This window comes from Dermacentor variabilis, chromosome 1 (assembly GCF_050947875.1).
Source record: "Dermacentor variabilis isolate Ectoservices chromosome 1, ASM5094787v1, whole genome shotgun sequence".
NCBI lineage: Eukaryota > Metazoa > Arthropoda > Arachnida > Ixodida > Ixodidae > Dermacentor > Dermacentor variabilis.
The window spans coordinates 273,420,772-273,443,526 of NC_134568.1; positions in this window are offsets into that span (position 1 = coordinate 273,420,772).

The window sequence follows — 22,755 nt, forward strand, 5'->3', positions numbered from 1 at the left end:
TCCCGGGAGATCACAATAGTCGCTGCTGTCGATGTCCACTTTGGCAAACCAAGACAAACCCAGAGAGCCTGAGCTTGGATAGCCTGTAGAGCACGAAGATTCGTCTGGCAAGTGTTGGTTAAAGCCCGTCCATCCACGCGCCACCGCCGCTTTCTTAAGTAGCGACAACCTTTGTTGTGAGCCGCCTTTTCCCCTTACACCAAATCCGGTTCCGGCATTTCGGGTTTCAAGATTTCCGGTTCCGGCGTTTCCGCTTCCTGGAGTTGCACTGCGGGAATTTGCACTTTGACTGCTGTTAGACGATGGTGAGACGCCCACGCGTGCTTAGCAGAGCTGTGGCATTCACCATGAGAAGGATGCAAAGAGGACAAGGTGGTGTATTCCGCTGAAGTAGTAGTTCACGATCGCTGTTTTCCAAATGCACGAAAAACGGCAGTGGTCTCCAAGCGCACAGGCACTACATTCCACTGTACGTTGTCTCTCGTGGCACAACCCGACGCAGGTTGACGCGAAGCAGTGAACACGATCAGATCGCTGATTACAATAGGCGGTGTTTCTTGAATGGAATCGCATTCACAGTTTAAACCGCAGCCTGTACAATTAAAACCTCTCCATCGATGCAAAAGTCAACAGCGTTAAAAAAACCACACACAAAAAAAAGATAGCGTCACTTCCACTCGGAACAGGAAGCTGCAGCTACGTAAGTTCCGCTTGACGCCGGAAGCTAAGGGGATGAGTGGGAGAAGCGCTAGGAGGAGGAGGGTAGGTTGGCGGTACTTAACCTGGTCGGCGGAAACGTGTATAGACGGGCTTTAGTGTTGGTCAGTGCGGGCAAACTGTATCTCAAGAAGCCCAGAAAAAGAGCCCTGTACAATTCCAACATTGCATGCACTGACATTCCCCAAGTCTTTCCGCCCAGAAACTTGAAAAGCTGGGAGATTTCTGTAAGACGCTGTTTCAAGTAGGCCACGTGTGGGCTCCATGACAGATCTCTATTAATGATTATTCCAATAAATCTGTGAGTCTTCTCATAAGAAATTTTCTGGCCATTTATTGAGATGGCGTAGAGTATTGGTTTGCGAGTGAATGCCATCAGTGCACATTTGTCTGGCGAGATTTCAAGACCTTGGTTGCGGTCAGAGTAGCAGCTTTTTGAAGTCTTGCACGTTGTTACGATCGGCCATCAGGGGTACTGCTCTGCAAACCTATATCAGCCCGCTGCAATTGTTTCGATCGACAAGCGGGGGTGGCGTCCTTCAGAGAACCGGCGACACCGACAACGCTAACCGACCATGCACTTCCTTCGGAGAACTAGAGATCATGGCAAAGTTAATTAACCATGCGCGTCCTCGTACAGCCCAGCGGCGTCGGCCAGGTTAGCCGTTCGGTGGACCGAGTATTATTGGTTTATTCGCCGTCGCCTTCATGGTCTATTTGCAGCAAGAGAGCTTCTCGGAAAAGGGTGTTTTGCGGTGCGTTTATCCTCGGGCTCCAGGATTCGTCACAGTCTGCTGACACTCGTGGCCGCTACCGGAGAAGTCAGCTCTGGAATTAAGAGGCGCCGGCTGGGGTCAAGTGTGACAATCTGGCTACGAGGCCCGCTCAACTCTCGGGGTTCTGGGAATCCAAAATGCGTATGTGAGTGTGTGAGCCCCCCCCCCCCCCCCCCCTCAAAGGTGCGTCGACTACGCCCCAACGACTGTGGACGGTCCGATTGGACGAAGGTTGGCAAGTAGTTTTCCCTCCCCAAGGGCTCTACGGAGGACAGAGGCTTTTTAAGCAGCTGTGTGCTCGACAAGTGAGTGTGCTGAGTGCTTGTAGCTCGTGTACTGTGTGCTTCGTCTTGCGTGCTCCATTTGGTAGTCATGCTATACTGTTGAAATGTATCTCCTGTTTTAATCTAAACATTTAAATAAATCCTGTACTCCTAGTTCTCGATGAGAGCAAGTTCCTCCCTACAAACATGTACCAAGCGTTGGTGAGTTGGACGACGGCATGGGCCAGGTACCACAGAGTTCATGCCCGACTACAAACCTTAGAACTGGATGCCAGCGGTGAGATCGTCCTACAGCTCTAATAAAGTATCTGCGGACGTGTCACACGTGAAGTCCATATACATATGTCGTCTGCGTACATTGATATCTTGATCGGTGCTGGCAGATGATCAACGAGACCAATGAGTGTGAGGTTAAATAGGGTAGGGCTTAGTACACCGCCTTGAGGTGCACCTCGGTAGGTGTAGTGTCGTGCGGTTTCACCATCGCTGGTACACAGAGAAAGATCTCATAAAAAGGTAATGAGAAATCCATTGGAAAACTCGACCACCTAGGCCAACCATCTCAAGAGCATCGAGGATAGCCTCGTGAGATACGTTATCGTATGCCCCCTTGTCATCCAAGAAAAAAGCAGCAGATAATCTTTTGCGTGACTTTTGATGCTGGACATACGTAGCGAGATCAACAACACTGTCTACTGATGAGCGATCTCGACGAAAACCAGCCATGCAATTTGGTAACATGTAGTGTTCCAGGTACAACGCCAAGCAGGCAGGGATCATCTTTTCCGTTATCTTTCCCACACAGCTGGCCAGCGCTATTAGGTGGTATGAGGTGAGTTCAAGTGGGGACTTGCCTTGCTTCAGGAGAGGGACCAAGCGGCTTGTCTTCCATTCTTCGGGTACCATGCATCTTGCCAAGATACTTTGTGTAGATGTAACAGTTCTCTCCATGCGCCATTATTCATGTTGTTCAAGGCGTGGTAGGATATTCCATCTGGTCCCGGAGATGAAGAACGCCTGCATAGAGCAAGAGCCGCTTCTAGTTCCTCCATTATGAAAGGAAGATTCATGCGGCAGTCACGTGAAACAGGGATGTGACTGGGGGCTGGAAAGCCTCGACCGGTTGCGTGGCCAGCGAGCGTTGCACAAAAGTCATCTGCAACATCAGCATCCAGTCGCCTCTGGAAGGGCACCAGCGCTTTGAATGAGAAGCGTTGTTCAGGGAGGGAACGCAGACCACGTATGGTTCTCCAGATGTGGGAAAGTGGCTTTCGCGGGTCTAGTGACTGGCAAGACATTGTCCAACGTCGACATGCCAATCTATCCACGCGACGTTGATTTTTTTTTGTAGTCATCTGGCTGTCCTGAGGTCTTCGATGGATTTTGTACGCCGGTAACTCTGCTCCGCACGACGATGGAGCGCACGAAGTCGCTTCAACTCTATATCCAATTCCGTGTGCTTCGACGAAACCGTGACCGTGCGCGTGGCGTCTCGTATTGCAGACTTGATTGTTACCTCTAATCCAGAGGACAAGCCCTCCCGACAAGCATCTTCTATGGTGGAAGTAAAATTAGTCCAGTCAATTAATCGAATGGTGTTCCGTGGGAAGAACCTGGACATCCCTTCGATGACAATGTACGTGGGAATATGATCACTTCCGTGTGTCTCGATATCCGAAAACCATTTAACACATCTTGTGAAAGAGCTGGAGACGAAAGATAGGTCAAGACAGCTGCCATAATTCACGCCGCGTATAAACGTTGGGCTGCCGTCATTCAGGAGTGAAAGGCAGGCGAAATTTGCAAGTTCTTGCTCTCTTGCATTTGTCCTTGTGCTTCCCCATGCCATATGGTGCGCATTAAAATCTCCGATGATGACATATGGAGCAGGGCACACCGAAAAGATGTTCGTTAATCTCTTGGGATCAAAATTACTTGAAGGCAATATATAAATGCCTACAGGTATAAACATGAGTTTGCCCTTTTTAATTGTTAGGCAAACATATTGATTGTTATCATGAGGCGGAATCGGCTGGCGAACATAGGTCAGTTCTAGACGAGGAAAAACGATGACTTTGCTGCATGCCTCAGTTGTTGCGGTTATAACAGCTTCGCATCCCGATAATCTGACTGGTTTTGACACGCTAGGCTCACATATGACAATGATTGGGAACAAATTAGTATATATATATACTGACGAAAGACTGAAATTCGTGATTTTAGTCCTCTTGCGTTCCACTAGATGATTGACGCTGCCTTGACTTCTTTTAGAAAGAATGGGCGATGGTTGGCCATGTCTCTATTCGAGAGGCTCAAGCACTGAGCCTAAGGCGTCCAGTACTTTCAGTGCACTTCGAGGAGACTCGCGGAGGCAGTTGTGCTGGTACCACCGTCGCTTTCGCGAAGAAGCAAGTCGCTGCACTCTGCCTTGTTCGTGGACAGGGAACGCGCCGGCCAGTCGTTAACGGCGGCATGCGACATCGGCCTTCGAGCAAGCCATTGTTCTTCGTAGTCGACCGCATCACCGGCACCACCCTCCTCATCGACACCGGAGCCGAGCTCTCTATATCGTTCCCGCCAGGGCCGCAGAACGCCAACGCGGCAAGCCCACGCTCCGCGAAGTGAACAACACTGCCATCGCGTCGTATGGGATCCGGTCAATAACGCTAGACATCGGACTCCGGCGCTTGCACAGATGGGTGTTTGTTATCGCCGATGTCAGCTTTGCCGTACTGGGAGCGGACTTTCTCAGCCATTTCAACCTTGATGTGAGTGTTCGGGATTGGTGCCTGAAGGATAACGTCACATCCCTCGATGTACTTGGCCTGCAGTCCAACCTCACCTCGTCTAGCACCCATACGTTTCGGCGGGTCTCAACGTACGACAAGATACTTGTTGAGTACCCGCAACTCACGATGCCCCGAAACGATGCACTCCCCGTGAAACACAAGGTGACGCATCATATCGCCACCACCGGTCCACCTGTCGCCATCCTGCCACGGAGGCTCGTTAGACGGAGGTTGGAAGTCGCCCGCCGTGAGTTCGAACACATTCTTCGGCTCGGCGTTATTCGTCCTTCCTCCAGCAACTGCTCTTCACCTCTCCATCTGGTTCCAAACAAGACCGTGGCAACTGGGGGCCTTGCGCTGATTACCGATCTTTGAATGCCGTCATTACTCCGGATCAACATCCCTTTCCCCACACACATGACTTCCGCGCCCGTCTCGCAGGAACCGAAATATACAGCAAGATCGATTTGATGAGCACGTACCATCACCTGTTGAACCAAGCGACACTCCAAAGACAGCAATCACTACTCCATTTGGCCTGTTTGAGTTTGTCCGTATGCCTTACGGTTTCAAGAAGGCGGCGCAAACTTTTCAAAGGTTCATGGACGAGGTTACGCGTGGACTCCCGTTCATTTTCGTCTGCCTGACGACATTCTCGTTGCAAGTCGCCCAGACGAAGAGCACCTTCGCCTTCTATTTGTGCGACTGGATGGACACGGGCCGGTCCTAAAGCCCCAGAATGGCATTTCCGCAGTTGAAGGCATGTATTTTCTCGGCCATCGTATTTCGCCCAAGGCATCAAGCCACTAGAATCACGGGTGCGGGCATTCGAGGACCTGACCTCTCCAACCTCCTTCCGAAAGTTGCGCGAGTTTCTGGGGCTCATAAATTTTCACAGGCGCGACATACCATCCTGTGCGCAAGTTCTTTAGCCACTTGCCGAACTGCTGCGTCGCGACTCAAAAAAAAAAAAAAACTACCTTCCACTGGTCCTCGGAGCACGAACACTCCTTCCAGGAAGCCAAAACGCGATTGACAACTGCAGTGTTGCTGATTCATCCGTTTCCCGACGCGCCAACTCGCCTTAAGGTAGACGCGTCGACCACGGCAGTGGGTGCAGTACTGCAGCAGCACGATGGCACAGACTGGAGGCCACTCGACGTCTTCTCAAAGCGCCTGAAACTTACAGAAATTCATTGCAACAGGATGGATGGGCGGGCTAGTTGGTAATGCATTATACTAAATACTTAGAGCACTGGAAACACAGCGGACTTGGAAGAATAAACATACACCACACGCGCTCACTCACAACTGATATTTAATGCACGTATGGAAAAATACATGTATAAAAAATAGACGCTTAAGATCTAAAGGCCGCAGGTTACCCCATTCACCTCATCACATCAGTTTTTCAAATGCTCGTGCGCATTGCACAGCAAGGAAAATGCGGGCGTCGTCCTTCTGTTCAAAATGAAGGAAACGAAAAATTGGCATTTATTCCCTACGTACACAAAATTTCACACGGCCTAAAATATGTGGCAAAGCGCTGTGGTGTTCGGGTGGTATTTTCTGCACCACACAGGCTTAGTCGCATCTGCTTCATTGCGCACAGAAGGACACAGGCCACGTCATTGGGTGATACAAGGTGCAGCCAGAAACATGTGGATCGGTTTGTAGATTGTGTCTCAAGGTAAGTAATGTGGAAAGTTGGGCTAGTTGATGAGTGATCATCATACCTTCCTGGTGAAGCAGCGCACTGACACGGACACAGTGAAGATAAACAGGAAAAGACGACACTCGATGCAGCGAGTGTCGTCTTTTCCTGTTTGTCTTCACTGTGTCCGTGTCAGTGCGCTGCTTCACCAGCAAGGTATGATGTGCCTCAAAAGTAGTATACAAATTCCCCTACGCTGCGGTCATATGTACACAGGTCAAACAGGCAGATGTGTCAGCATATGCCTCAGAGGACACAGAAATTTATTAAACGGTGCGCCATCCTCTCATCTCGCCGTACATTGCAAATCGTGCCCTTGTAAACCTATCTTCGAAAACACAATCATTTTGTTCCGTCACCATACTCAAACCACACAAGAAATCTTCGGAGCTTATCATGTTACCAAAAACGCCGCGCTGTGTGTAAACCAACCATCCTTATTACTACATGATAAAGAATTCAATTGTATTAGTCAATGTTCACCCGCGCCTTAGATTCACGTTGTTTTTGTACGTCGTCTTGACATGCGCGAAGCATCCATTTTCTGCATATGTATTTTTCCATACGTGTATTAAATATCAGTTGTGAGTGAGTGCGTGGGGTGTGTGTTTCTCCTTCTACGCCCGTTGCGTTTCTAGCGCTCTGAGTTTTTATTATATTACAGAGGCTGACGCACTGTCGTGAATCGGCGCTTTGCCTGCTGGCCCTGTGGATTTCCAAGCTCTAACTTCCGCCCAGCAAAACAACCCCGAGCTGCGCCAATGCGGGAAAAAGGCTCGTTGCTCCAGCTTGCGGAGGTACCGCTTCCTTACGCAACAACATTGGTCACGTGCGACACATCACAGGCAGCCCCTCTCCCGTTCGTGCCCACGGGCTAAGCTATCCCGTCATCAGAGCGACACAAAGGCTAACCACAGACCGATTCGTCTGGCTAGGGATCAACAAAGATGTTCGAAGCTGGGAAAGAAGCTGCCTGCCTGTCCAGCCGTGAAAGTGACCCGGCACACTCGCTCAGCGGTGGAGCCTTTTCGACCACCAGAGAGCCGTTTCGATCACGTGAATTTAGGGCGCTATAACGTAAAACTATTCCAAACTGTTCTATTCCAATTCTGCTATCAGCCCTCCACGATTGGTCAAAAACTTCTTTCGATCACCTCCTACTTCACCTGTTTGTCACGCAACGTCACGAAAACCGCGATACCTCCCCATCTGATATGATGTGTACACACTGATTATGCATGATTTGAAAGAAAAAAGAAAAACGATTATTTCTTATTTGACCCCTTTTCCCCATTAGCCCTCGGCTATTGGTAAAAAGTTTTCGGGCTGCACCCACTTCACCTGCCTGTCACGCGACGTCACAAAACCGCACAAACTCACCGCATCAAAGTGACGTGTACGCGATAAAGAAGCATTAATATGCCGAACAAAACTGAATTTTTTTCGGAATAGCCGCAGGCTGCCCCGTTCCGAAAGGAATAAAAGATGGCTGCCGCCGATTGCTGAGGCGCTGGCTACTCGCACCTGCCGGAGAGCATGGGTGTATTTGCATGTAATAAATCTCCTTGCGTGGCCGTGTGACGTTTTCAAACACTTTCGGCACGTTTACTACCTCATTCTGCCCACTCTTTTTTGCTGAGGGTCAGTTTTAGCGTCATTCTTAAGCCTCCGTTTCATGCCGCCGCGATTTTCGACCAGCCACCGCAAGCTAAGTAAGGGAAAGCCGACCAATCGCAGACGCCGGCACCACCCTCTTCATGCGGTTATCGATTTTCAGTGCACTGGCTCTGCCTCAGTGAATCCCTCTCCACTTGAGCGTTCTCCTCGCCTCTTGTCATCCAATTAGATAGGACAAGCCGTTAAGTGTAGGCAATGTTATTCGTTTTTCAAGCAAACAAAAGTGACCTCCTATGAACGAGGAGAGCATTTGATTGGTCTGTTCAGACAACCCTGCGGGTGACCTCCCGGTGCTTGCGTCGGTGGTTACGCAAATTTGACGTCAGGAAATTGGAATAAAAACATATTGGAATAGTATTACGTTATAGGGCCCTTAGACTTGGTGGGGCTTCTTCCGCCCTGCCAAGGTTTGAGGAACCTCCTCACGTGTGTCGACCGGTACTCAAGGTGGCCTGAAGCGACGCCTCTACAAGACACCACAGCCGAAACAGTGGCAGAAGCATTTGTTGTTACGTGGGTGTCGCGATACAGTTGCCTTTTACGTATAACTTCTGACCGAGGCAGGCAATCCCAAAGCTCGTTTTTTCTGCCCTGGTGAGACTGCTCGGCACGCGCCTTCATAACACCACGGCTTACTACCCACAGAGCAACGGCGTGGTCGAGCGTCTCCACCGACAAGTGAAGGCGTCATTGACCGCACTGGGTGGAAAGGCTACCCTGAGTACTACTGGGACTGCGAACAACAATCAAGGATGACCTCGGAGTCAGCGTAGCCGAGCTGCTCTATGGGTCAGCAATCCGCGTTCCAGGCCAGTTTTTCGGCACCCAGCAACGCACTCCGCCAGCGGCTGCGCAGCACTTAGAGAGCCTACATTCCTGGCTCGACCAGCTTCGACCTACGCCCCCACGTATCGCCCGCGCGCAGCCTGTGTTTAGTTTCCCGACAATGGACACAACCATGCACGTCTTTCTGCGGCGCGACTCCATCAAGCCACCGTTGACTCCTTCCAATGAAGGCCTCTTTCGTCTGGTTTCCCGTTCAGAAAAAAACCTTGAAAATTGGCGTTCACGGCAAACCTTTTGTGCCCACACTGATTCCCTTAAAAACAATTTTTGCCATCAACAATCGAAGTGTGAAATTCATTACCAGGCAACATCCGTTCACTACCACTGAAACAATTCACACAAGCTTGTTTACAACTGTTTGTATGTTTGTTGTTCATCCCACTCCTGCAATAGCCTCATTGAGGCTGCAGTATGTATAAATAAATAAATAAATAAATAAATACTTAGCGAAAAGAACCTGCCTCCGATGATACGCGTCACTATCATTATTTATATACGTGAATGAACGAGAAAAAGGAGACCTGAAGGACGCGTGCCGCCGTCATATGATGGCCACAGACAATGAAGCAGAGGACGCCGTAAGGAAATTTTTGTTGGTGTATTTCAAGCGTAGAAATTATAAGGCTAACGAAAACGAAAGTGAACGAAAATACAACTTCCGTGTGTTAGCCGACGAATAACGTGCGTGCGTGTGTTCGTTCACTCAATCCACTCAACGTCTGAAGGCTCACTAAATTGGTAGGACTTATCTGTACATGCTTAAATAACCATATATGCGCATTTTCACGCAATGCTAAATAAAAACAAAGATTTAGAAATAGGTGGATATTATATGTCTCTGGCAAACGCGCATAAGTGCCCCGATATGAGGTGATACCCTATTGGGTGTATTTCTTTTTACACCGAACGGCACATTTGGACCAATGAATCGCTGGCGTCATGTTCAATTCTGTGTATTGGATGGCAGGCCGTTTTCCTACGTAACCCTGCTGACCTATTACACGTTGCTTCAAGGCAACATTAATCTTTGTAGTGCAATGGAATCGAGTGACCTAATCCAACCCGACAAGTGCTGTCCACTCAAAAGCTCTTATCCACACAAAAGAGTACTCATATATGCTTTCCCTACGATTACCTGCAAGATAACTCATGCGACGATGATTCGTCCCTTTCATGAGCTGTATTTTATTTCATAGCTTGTTCTGACAGTCTACGTGATTTTCATGTCAATGGTAGTACAAAATTTTATTCGCCATTTCTTTTTTCATATGTCATCGCAGTGACGTCCCGTTTCGTATCATAGGCACGATTGCCGTGCGTTCTATGGATATACCTTCCCTCGCTCCGTCAGGTGCAGCTTGAGCGGAACCGTTGGCAGAAACTACAGTGACGCATTAGCGCTGAATTGAAACGATCAGCAATCTAATAAAAACTGGGCTAACAACATGCAGAACGGTAGCAAGCTGTCCACCAGCTACAACTTTTGACAATTAGGGAGGCTTAGGTGCTTAGTCGTTCTTTCATCTCACATAGAAAAGCATAGCCTCCCCAAAATCGTCTGGAAAAATAATCATCCGCAGCCCCATCAGCGTGGGCAAGCTTTAACTCGGATAAAACATGGTAGGCATGCCCAAAATAGATAATGACAAATTTGATGGTTATCGTCGCCGGTCACTCCACTTCTACTTGCTGCTAACCAGTAGGGTGTCATGAAGATACGAAAAATACGGCGATTGCGCGCATAGGGAAACACAGTCTATCAGGCATTCAGCAGACGCTCGCAGCACAGCGATAATCTTACACAGCAGTGCACGCCCAATACAATTATGCACTAAAACTGCTTAATGCATTTGAAATGACAAATCAGAGCGCGGCACAAAATTATAAGCACGCTATTAGTTGTGGCCTCTCTCCAATCGGCCGCTACAGCGTACTCTTACGCTTACCCGAGTCAGCTCGAAGCGGTGCAGATAGACATAATTAGGCTCGTAAGCCTACTATCCACCTCTCGTAGAAATGTCTTAAGTCGGCAGCTGCGACGGTTTCTTAGGTTTTGTGAATCGACTTACGCTTACTATTGGCGCAAGTACTGAAGGTCGTACCCGTGCTTACATTACACACATACGTTTTTCGATCAAAGCGTTCGCCTTTGCAGCGGCGCACATCGCAAGCTTGCTGATCTTACGAACAGCTTTAGCTTTGTGAATTCGTTTTTTGGCAAGATATTTCTTACGCCAAAATTTGTTCGTAAGTTCGTTTAGTGAATTCCACCGCAGGGGCTGAATTCACAAAGCTTTTTGTTTCTGAAGTGCTGTTTTCCATTGGCTGATCGCCTTCGCTAATAATATGTCCTACATCACTATCGGCTGGCACGAGCGCTTTTAGCGCAATAACTTTTTGTTGATGCAGGCCCAGTTTCTGATTATCGTCATTTGCGAACCACGCCTTCAACATGCCATACAATTATCTAGCTACGAAGCTTCCAGGTCTGCTACCTGCAACGACCACAGTAAAGTCATCGTTTAAATCATGCGCGAGCTTACTTATATTGAGCATCCAGTAACACCTGATGATAACAAGCAATGCGTGTGCCTGACAGTAAAATGCAATAACCTCACTGTAACGCTAGTAGGTGTGTGTATTTCACCTTCAAGGCCGTTTTGACACGACGAGATTAAGCGCTCTAATATCAGCGACATGTCGGGCGAGGAATAACACGGGCGATTTCAACGCTCATCATCCACTATGGGGAAGCCATAAGATGGATCATCGGGGAAGACGACTTTTCTCCTTTGAGTCAGATCATGCACTGTATTGTGTAAACGAGACGTCAGCTTATATATATATATGTGTATATATATATATATATATATATATATATCAAGGGCCCAGGCAAGTAGCAAATCACCGTTTCCTCACACATCGACTGGTCAAAGTACAGGGGCCCTATAACGTAAAACTATTCCAATATGTTTCTATTCCAATCTCCTGACGTCAAATTTGCGTAACTACCAACGCAAGCACCGGGCGGTCACCCGCAGGGTTGTTTGAACAGACCTATCAAACGCTCTCCTCGTTCATAGGAGGTCACTTTTGATTGCTTGAAAAACGAATAACATTGCCTACACTGAGCGGCTTGTCGTATCTAATTGGCTGACAAGAGGCGAGGAGAACGCTCAAGTGGAGAGGGATTCGATGAGGCCGAGCCACTGCACTGAAAGTCGACAACCGGATGAAAAGGGTGGTGCCGGCGTCTACGATTGGTCGGCTTTCCCTTACTTAGCTTGCGGTGGCTGGTCGAAAATCGCGGCGGCATGCAACGGAAGCTCAAGAATGACGCTAAAATGGACCCTCAGCAAAGAAGAGTTGGCAGAATGAGGGTGTAAACGTGCCGAAAGTGCTCGAAAACGTTACACGGCCACGCAAGAAGTTTTATTATTCGCAAATACACCCATGCTCTCTGGCAGGTGCGAGTAGCTAGCGTCTGAGCGATCGGCGGCAGCCATCTTCTATTGTTTTCGGAACGGGGCAGCCTGCGGCTATTCCGAAGAAAATTCAGTTTTGTTCGGCATATTAATGCATCTTTATCGCGTACACGTCACTAGGACGCGGTGAGTACTTGCGGTTTTGTAACGTCGCGTGACAGGCAGGTGAAGTGGGTGAAGCCCGAAAACTTTTTACCAATAGCCGAGGGCTAATGGCGACAAAGGATCGAATCAGAAATAACTGTTTTTCTTTTTTCTGTCAAATCATGCATAATCAGTGTGTACACATCATATCAGATGGGGAGGTATCGCGGTTTTCGTGACGTCGTGTGACAGACAGGTGAAGTGGGGGTGGTCGAAAAAAGTTTTTGCCCAATCATGGAGGGCTGATAGCAGAATTGGAATAGAAAAGTTTGGAATAGTTTTACGTTATAGCGCCACAGGTTACTTACAGAGAAGCGGTGTCAGGAAAATGAAGAAGGTTCTCTTGAAAGCCTAGAAGGCATAATCAAAGCTGCTACTCAAAATGCTGCCTCTAATTTTGCGCTTTATCACAGTTTTGAGAATGTTAAGCGGAATTGGAGCGGCTCCGAGCAATCCGTCGTCATGCCGAACAACGGTATAGGCGCACAAAATCCATCTATAATTTCAGGGAGGCGAGATGGCTGCAAAAGAAGATTAAGCGCCGAATCAGTGTACTCCAATCTCTATGACGGAAATCTTTATGCAAGTCGCTTGATCCACAAAAGCCTATATCTCAAATAAGCAGAATTGTCCGTGGCCTACGAACATTGCCATAGCAACATCGCCCCTTCAAGTGCCTTGCTCTCTACGAAGGTCGTCGCGAAATTGAAGTAGCAGAATACTTCTGTGCGTGGGTTGCCGGTAAGGGGTCCGTGTTCACCGCGAGTAATCTAGGAAACGCACCGATGTCACGAGATTTCCAGATGGACAATCTGTTCTCTGTAGAGGAGCTTCAAGCAGCTTTGGCAGCATACAGGCGTTCCTCATTACCTGCACCTCATGGTGTCACCTACATGACCCTGTGTAACCTCGGCCAAACAGCTCGGTAGATCCTTCTAACCGTATACACTCGCGGTGCAGCGGATTCATTCCTCCCTCGTGGAAGTCCAGCCGCCTCGTTACTCTGCTCAAATCAGGTATATGACCCTGGACCTGGCCTCCTATCACCCCATCGCACTTACCAGCTGTTTTGGAAAGGTGATGGAGAGGATGGTACTGACTGGACCTAGAATGGTACCTGGAGCATAACGAGATATACCATGATGCTATGACCGGCTTTTGGCGTGGACGGTCTTCTGTAGATAATGTGATTGACTTTGACTCGTCTGTACAGCAACAAAAAAGCCTAAAGAGATTATATGCGACGATGTCCTTGGACGTGAAAAGCGCATACGAGAATCTATTGCATGAAGCTATTCTGGACGTCTTGGGGAACATTGGATTAGGGGGCCGTGTCTACCAATGGATTTACAGTTATTTGAAGGGCAGAACCTCCTTTTTACAGACAGAAGATGGTACAACAACGCACCACTGTACTTGTCGTGGTGTGCCTCAAGGTGGAGTCCTGATCCTCACTCTCTTTAACCTTGCGCTAATCGGCCTTGTTGATGTACTTCCACGGTCCGTGCATCCGTCAATATGCGCAGACGACATCTGCACCTGGGCATCAGGGGTGACGCGTCTACACGTACATTCCAGGCTCCAGAGAGCGGCTACACTGACGTCAAACTACCTTCAAGGGCGGGAACTAGAGCTGTCATCTGAGAAGTGCTCGTTGATAGCCTTCACACACAATGCGATGTGCCCATACGTCATTAAAATCAATCGACAGGTTATTAGTTATGAGAAATCCCAACGCTTTCTGGGAGTAATAATAGATCGCGACCTGTCTTGGAGCCCTCATATTGCCTACATGAAAAAGAAACTCACCCTGATCACCCACATGCTGAAATCTTTTGCGGTAAAATCATGGGGTGCATCACCGCGAGCCATGCTTCAACATTATACTGTAATTTTCCTTTGGTTTATGCGCTACAGCCTACCTGCGCTGGGCAGCACCCGAAGTACAAATGTACACGTCCTCCAGTCGGTTCAAGCCCAAGCACTGAGAATAAGCCTTGGCCTCCCGAGATGTGTATCTTCAGCAGCCACTGTAGTCATCGCGAGTGATCAGCCAATCACAACATATATTCGCGTCGATGCCTTAAGAAAGCACATCAGGCATATCGCCTGGATTCCATCACACCACCTCACCTCATTTCCTGCTTGTAGGCCACACTCTGCATTCAGCAATATTATTGCTTCGCATCGTGCAGTGCTTTCCTCGAACTTCACGCCTGCAGCAAGACCACCATTACTGTTCTGGTGCCTACATCCCCTCGAAGCCCTCCTAACCATTCCTGGAATCTAAAAGAAAACACAGTCATCATTTTTAGCCCTACAACAAGCCACACTACTGCTCCTGCACGAGAAACACAGCTGACGCATCCACATTTATATGGATGGTTCAGTTTCTTCCGCAAGCTCAGCAGCAACAGTGGTTATTCCCGCGAAGTCTGTCACCATAAAATTCAAGACATCGCATTTTACGTCATCGACAGCTGCAGAACTCGCCGCTCTCCGCGCTGCTCTAGAGTTCGTAATTGAAGAGCCGTCACAGGCATGGTCAATTTTCACCGACTCCAAGGCCGCCCTCCCGTGCATTATATCGCCATTTCGTCATTTACCGAATGAGCATATATAGCCACTGACATAAGACTTCCTCACCACCAGGCAATAGAGAAAAAACACAACATAGCATATCAGTGGATACCGGGCCATTGCGGTATCTACGGGAATGACCGTGTAGATGAGGCCGCCAAATCTGCTCATGATGGTCCCCACACTGTGTAGCTACACCGTTATCGAGAACAGATGCAGCTACAGTGCTTCGTTCGCGCGCACGTGGACTTATACTCGTACAGTGGAACTCGACGGAATTTACCAACGCTCGTCTACACAACTTGGATCCGAATCTACGGCTCCGCTTTCCCTCAGGGCTACCTAGAGCTGACGAGACGTTTCTGTTCCGCTTGTAGCTTGGCGCGGCCTTCACGAATGCGTGCTCATTTCAAATCTGAATGGCCAACAGCCCTACATGCGATAACTATAGCTGCAAGGAAGCAATCGCCCACCTTCTCTGTGAGTGTCCCCGCTTCAGTGCGCCCAGGAAAGAACTTTCAAGAGTGTTATAGTCTTGAGAAGCACCTTTTGTCGGAGGAAAAGGTCCTGGGACACTGGCTGAGACCGTCCTCGGCAGAGAAGGGTTTGAAAGCGTTGCTGCGCTTCTTGCGGAGCGCTGGCCTTAGAGACAGAGTTTAAGCAGTGCCTTGGGGGGGCGGGCCTTTCCTTTTAGAGCGCAGCTCTTTGGCGTCCGTTCCTGGGTTTCGCGTCGTCGTCGGCCTCGTAACCAGCTCCGCCCCCCTTTCATCCCCCCAGCGCTAGCAGCGACCGACTGATACCGCTGGATGCCGCTGACGCCGCTAGAGAGTCAAGATAACGTGACTGCATAGAACACCGTCGCCGCCATGCAGAAAGAGGAGGAAAGGGTCCCCCCCCCCCTGTATCGGCGTCAGCGGCATCAGTCAGTCGCTGCTATCTCTTCCCTCCTCCCTTTATCGCGTTGTCCGCTTGCTGCGCGCGCTTCTGCCCCCATCGTTTGCCGCTGGGTGTACACGCCGCCCCCCTCCCCCCTCTTCCTGCGAGTCTCCGGTTGTCAAAGCGCCGGCTCGAACTTAATTCCTTTCTTCGCTCCTCCTCCAATGCAACCCCTGTGCGGTGGCAATCAGAGAGCCAGATCGGTGGCGGCGGATCTGTATATGTGCACCGCCCGAGCCGAAATTGCCGCTGCCGTTCGCCACTGCGAAATTATCTGCCAGCAAAAATTCTGTGATAGCGCATACATGTGTTGCTCGATTTCTTTGCCTCAATCTATCGAAAAGGTGAAACAGCTTATTTGCTGCGCTCAAATTTCGCATTAGGAAGTAACGTAATCGTCGGTAATTTTTTTCTCTTTTGTTTTTGCTCTTATTTCATTATTTCCTTTTTTTGTAATATCTATTTTCTATTATCTTTTATTCCCCTTACCTCTTTTCCCCAGCACAGGGTAGCCAGCCGGTTCGAGAACTGGCTAACCTCCCTGTCTTTCCGTCTGTTTCTCCTCTTACTACACGTAGTATTGGTAGACGTTTAGCGCATGCCAAACTTGAAAATTAGTGATTAGCTGCGTTTCCACATGTCCTTTGTCCAAGTTTCTATGTGCTTTGGTTAGGGCAATGCAAGGACAATTCGGTCAAAACCACACTTTATTGAACATTTATGTAGAAACGGCGGACGAATGTGGGTGAAACGTGCAAATAATTAAAAAGTGACACAGTATCCGTAGAAATCGGCACAGCTGGCAGAAAATGCTGCGAAGGCTTCAGGTGGTTGAAAGTATTCTAAAGCTACTCATGAAGCTCTTATTTGTCTCTTCTAGTTGTGTATTGATTTTCTGTGTATCAAGAACGTTGCTTCGAAATGCCAAACCCTAGCAATGTTAAGTGTCCCAAATAAGCGACGGAGATAAAGCAAAATGCTTGGAATAGTGGGGCGCTAAGACTTCATTTTTCTCGTCTACTCGAGGATAACAAAAGCACAAATATAAGTTCGACGGTATTATACAAAAATAAAAGCATAATCATTTTACATTACAAAATAAATAAAGGGCCTCGGAGTTCCATTAAGAGCTCGGCTGTGCGGTGTAGGTCACTTGAGCTTATACCTGTCTCATTCTGCTGTTTTTCGAAGCACGTACTACAAGCGTCGTTAATTATTGCTTACGGGTACAGGCGGGCCGAGGCACTTGTCTTAACTGGCTTTGACGATGTTTCGTGGCAACCCCGCTTGGGAAACAGCACCGCCACAGAACCGCTTGCCGTCAATAAGTTTACTCCTCGACTGGACCAATTAAAAGTTTGTTGCGTAAGGAGACCGAGCGTGGAGTGTAATGCAACCATGGGAATTGCAGGTTTTTTACCGTTTTGCTGCCAGCCAAATGCAAGAAAAATCGATTAGGATGAGGCCCGGAGGAGTCAACACGATCCGTATTCTGAGGAAAGGAGCGCATAATGACGGTGAATTTTCACGTCCCCGAGCCATTAAAGCCCATGCGCAAGTGCGCGTCTTCAAACCTGAAGAGGTTAGTGGAAAGATTGATTTTTTTTACATTCTTTTATACCATAGTTGTTTAAGTTAGTGCCGAAGCTATCCTCTGACCTGAACGACAGCCGCCCAATAGCGCGCAAGATGGTCGCACGTTGGCGATGAGTTACCTTCTTTTCCCAGTATCCGTAGAAATCGGAAGAGCTGACAGAAAAGGATGCAATGGATTCACTGGCTGAAAGTGTTCTAAGACTACTGATAAATGCTTTTATTTGTCTGTTTTTATATGGTATGTTTGTAATTTATTAATTTATTCTTTATTCGATTATATAGTTTGAATAATTGCGAGAATAATTGGCGAGAAGCTCTCTAACCGCCAACAGTGTGTGTACATGCTGCCCAAGAAGTTGTTTCACCGCAAATATGTGTATGATATTTCAAATTCTAAACTACCTGATGTTTTTTTTTTTTGAGCTGATCTATGAAGTAAAGGAAGGGGAGTTGCCGGCGCCGTCTAACAGACACCAACATCTCTTTGCTAACACTTAATTAAAAGAAAGTATACTGTATATCTGCTCATTTAGTTTTAACACCTGTCAAATTGGTGCGGTTGAATCGTGCTATATCCTTCATTTCGTCGTTATAATAAGTCATAACCTATTTGTCACATAAAATCTGTTCCTACTTTCCTGCACTGTGTGTGATCATCCCCTTACCCATTCGGCTCTCCTTGTTGGCGAGGCATTTGAGCCATTAAGGTGCGAATATAAATAATGAAATAAAATGAAATGAAACGTTGGCGTATAATCTGAAAATTAATCTTCCATTACGTGCACCTTCGTGTGATCGAAACCGCTTTTCGCGGATGCTGCCACACTGATAACCCGAGTGATGCTGCTGTACGCTTACTCCCTCTTTTATTGAAAGGCTACAATTCGAGTAATCAAATCTCGAACGACACATTTTGCTTTCTGGGTGGGGTGCTCAGCTTTATATCAGCGCATATGTCCGAATGAAAGTTCATAGTCGTATTGCTGATTTCGCCAGTGTGCTTCTTTAGCATGGAGTCTCGCACCACAAGACTTTATGTATTGCCTGCGGGCGTTGTTAAGAACGGCCAGCTGCAGTGCAAGTTTTGCCAACCAGTTGCAACAGTGGCCGCAACTTTCCAGGAGCGCCGCCGCCAACCTCTAGCCACGGCGTGACTAAGTCGACTTTGTGTCGGGAACAATACGCGCGCCCTCCACTCTCCGTCACTTCAGCTACGACGCGTTTGACGAAGCAGGCTTTGTGCTGAAACCGCCACCGTTAAGCTCTAGCCTCGTCGCCGTTGTGACTGAATGAGTTCGGCGGGCCAATTATTGTTACCGAACTCCCCAACGCGGACCGGATCTGCTACGGGTGGGGGAGTTGCCGCGGGAACGTCGTCGTAGGCTCCTTCCCACGCGCCGACCAAGACGCAAGACAATGTGCTACTCGGATGCGCTACCCGGTTCGGCTCCGAGTTCTACGAAGCCCCTCTGACGTCAGTTCGGGAAAGGGCGCGCGCGCGCGCGCGCGCGCGTGTGTGTGTGTGTGTGTGTGTGTGTGTGTGTGTGTGTGTGTGTGTGTGTGTGTGTGTGTGTGTGTGTGTGTGTGTGTGTGTGTGTGTGTGTGTGTGTGTGTGTGTGTGTGTGTGTGTGTGTGTGTGTGTGTGTGTGTGTGCGCGCGCGCGCGCGCGCAACCCGTCCCGGGGAGAGGCGGTGTGTTTACAATGACTGGACGAACGTTTTCCGTCCCCTTGGAATCAAGGGGGGACCAAGTGCTTATAAGCCGCAGTTGTGCGGATGCTCGAGACACTTTCTTAAGCAGTCATGTTCGACTGATACACTCTCTCTCTCAAGCAGTCATGTTAGACTGATGCATTTTCGCAAGCAGTGATGCTAGACTGATGTAGATACTGTAAATAAACCCATATTCCTCGTTCTCGATGAGAAGCAGTCCTTCCCTTCATCAACGTCCTCAGCGTGAATAAGCTGGACGACGGCATGGGCCAGCTACCTTCGAATTCATGCTCGACTCCAATCTTGACAACGGATCACGAGCGATGGGATTGAGCCCTCAATCCTGACAGCATAAACAAGGCATCAAGAAAACGCTATCTGCAGGGGTCTACGTACGTAACGCCTGGCCGAGTCGTCTTGAGAAGCTGCATGCGTTTATCTGCCCTGATGGGTTACGTACAATAAGAGTTCTTTAAAAAAGATGTAATTTGGTCTGCGGGAAGAGGGTTATATAGAAAATTTCTAGTAAAACATTGAGCAACTTAGTCGTATGCTCCAGGTATTACTTAGAATAGGCTCGCTTAATTCACCGTCTAGTGTATGTGCCTTTCCGAGATGTCTCGTTTATGGCCGGCGTTTAATGCATTTAAACTCGGTGTTCTTCTTTATTTCCTGTCCCTACATTGTTGTTGCTACAAAGTAACGTAGTACGTAGCGTACTGTTCACGTTTGTCGTGCAATCTTGTTCGAGTTTAAAAAGAAGGGGAAAAAAAGAAGGAAGTAAACCAGCAATTGCGGGGGTCTAACTTCTCGTCCATCGTCAACATTCTTTTTAAGCTTGAACCGCTTAAGATATATATATATATATATATATATATATATATATATATATATATATATATATATATATATATATATATACATTCTTTTTAAGCTTGAACCGCTTAAGATATATATATATATATATATATATATATATATATATATATATATATATATATATATATATATGTATATATATATTACACGACACTGAAGCCAGGCTGAAAGATAGCCATGGCATAAGGAATAAGAATCCGGCTGACACAACAAAAAAGAGAGAGAAAAGACATTGCTTCATTGTTATCTCATATGCAGAGTAACATGTAACTTTGTTTTGCTGCGCGCATCTCGTAAGATGAAGTTATCCCTTAAGTACGCAGTGCCATCCAGGATTAATTGCATCCAAGTTCCCTCCGTTGAGGAACGTAAAGGAAATGTAGGCTCCTCATAAGCAAGATAACTTCTGCGGCTCGTATCAGTCGTGACGAAGACGACCGTCTGTAGGCTAGCATTATTGAGTTGGGGCACAAGGTGCGTTGGCTTTTCCATAATTATTAAAATATCTTTATCGTTGTGCGGGCGCTCGTTATCTGTATTTACCTCAGGAACATAAATTACTTTGCTTTTTCATCATTTTTTCTTGCACAGTGAACTCGTTAGTCTTTCTGATTATGGATAATAAGGGCAAGAGAAACCATTATCACTAATGACTGCATGAATTTTGTGACAGTAGTGATTAAATGGGAAAAGAGCGCACGAGAATTGTAAGAACTATTTTTGATATTAACTTTCGGCTCATACATTACGTTGGTGCTAAGTCATCGACTGATCGTATCTCGGGATAGCAAATTAGTAATATATATATATATATATATATATATATATATATATATATATATATATATATATATATCCAGTCACCTGTCTTCAGAGTGTCGAACCGAACCGGAACTGAACAAAAAAAAATCGCAGTTTCACCCGAAAGTCGAAGTATCGATTTCGATAGAAAATTAGTGGGCAGCTAGCTATACGAAGTAAGGATAGAAATTTTATTGGCCGTATACACTTCTAAACATAAGCATACTAACTAAATTAACACGCATGGTATCACGCATGCACAAGCAAATATGAACACAATTCACTCGATGACAACAGAAAATCGCTGTCAAAACGCTGGAGCGAGGAAGCGCGGCAGCAGCAGCGAACGAGTTGAACTTCGTGCTGCGTCTCGCTTCCAACGCGAACTAAGCCGCGAAAACACAGCGCACGGCCGGAATCTCCCCGTCACCGATGGCGTTAAAGATACAGCGACCCGGGCCGACCCGGAGTAGAACGCCCCTACCCTTCCCTGCCCTTCTCCCGGATCCTTGACGCGACGGAAGACGGCGTGCTTCCTCCCCGCTTCACTCGCTTGCGCCGCAATCGAGCCGCATTTGCCGGCTCACCCTTGCACGCTTTCACTCGCACATGCAGCACAAGGTGCGCGGCGTCTATATTTTATCGCCCTTGGTCTATATACGGAACCTCGTGACGACTGCAGAAATGCGCCTGGAGTATCCATAAAATTGCTATCGCAATGAAACCGGAGCTGAACCGGTATGTTTAGGTGAACCAGAACCCAACCGAACCGATATTTTTTCAGCCATCTTGGAGCTGATCCGGAACCGGAACTTTTTGGTGGAACCATTCCGAAACGGTTCGGCAGCAGGTTCAGTACATAATTGTCGCTGCTGAGAACCTGTGAGAGCAGACGATATCTCTTGCGACATTTTCTCATTCGCTCACTAAACTCTAGGCATGGTCGCCTGGTCGGGGGACATTGATAGAACTTTGATAGCCGATGTTGCGTCGTTGCTGAAGGTACTGCTAGTGCTCAGTGCATTTATTGTGTTCAGTCACTGGCTGCGCTGTCCGATACGCGTGTTGCAGTTCCTGCTTTGTCTTCGGTTCTCCACGAACGACACAGGAGGAAAGAGGGTCGTGGTGCTCAGATATTAGTAACCGGATCGCGAATCTATATAAACTATTTCTGCAGCCTTTACGTGGTATCCCTTGTTTTGAGGCAGTTGGCGTGAGTACTCTGGAGTAATCCGGGAACAGACATGTATAGTTATGGAATGATAAAAAAGTTGGGATGTGCAAAAATTCAAAACTCGGAATATGGATCGAACAGGTCCTTGCCATTCGATCCGTATTCAATTCGAGACCTCACTGCTCGATATTTTTGAATATTCCTTTTAGCTGGAATATAAGGGATAACAACAGTTATTGAAATCTCGACTGGGAGAGAACAATGAAAGTCAGGGCGGTTCTGAATTATTCTGCTGCACGAGACCCCCATATTTATTCGTAATGGGGCACCAGATTGTGAGTGAACGCACGGGACAGAGAACTTCTAATAAGGCGCCCAAGCTAACGCTAGCCCAAGCTGTTCAACTAAAAATAAAAATAAATAACCACGGTGAGAGATAAACTCTTAAGACATATGGCGTTAGGTCGTCAGAAGTCTGACAAACGAACGCCGTAGGTTTGATAATTATATCTTGTATCGTGCTTCTTAATCTTTCTTTTGTTTATCAGCTTGGCTAACGTTAGTTGAATTGAACACAAAGAATAAACCGGAATATAGGTCGGCGGCCTGGAATATAGGTCGACCGCTCACCTTGAAGGAGGAGAG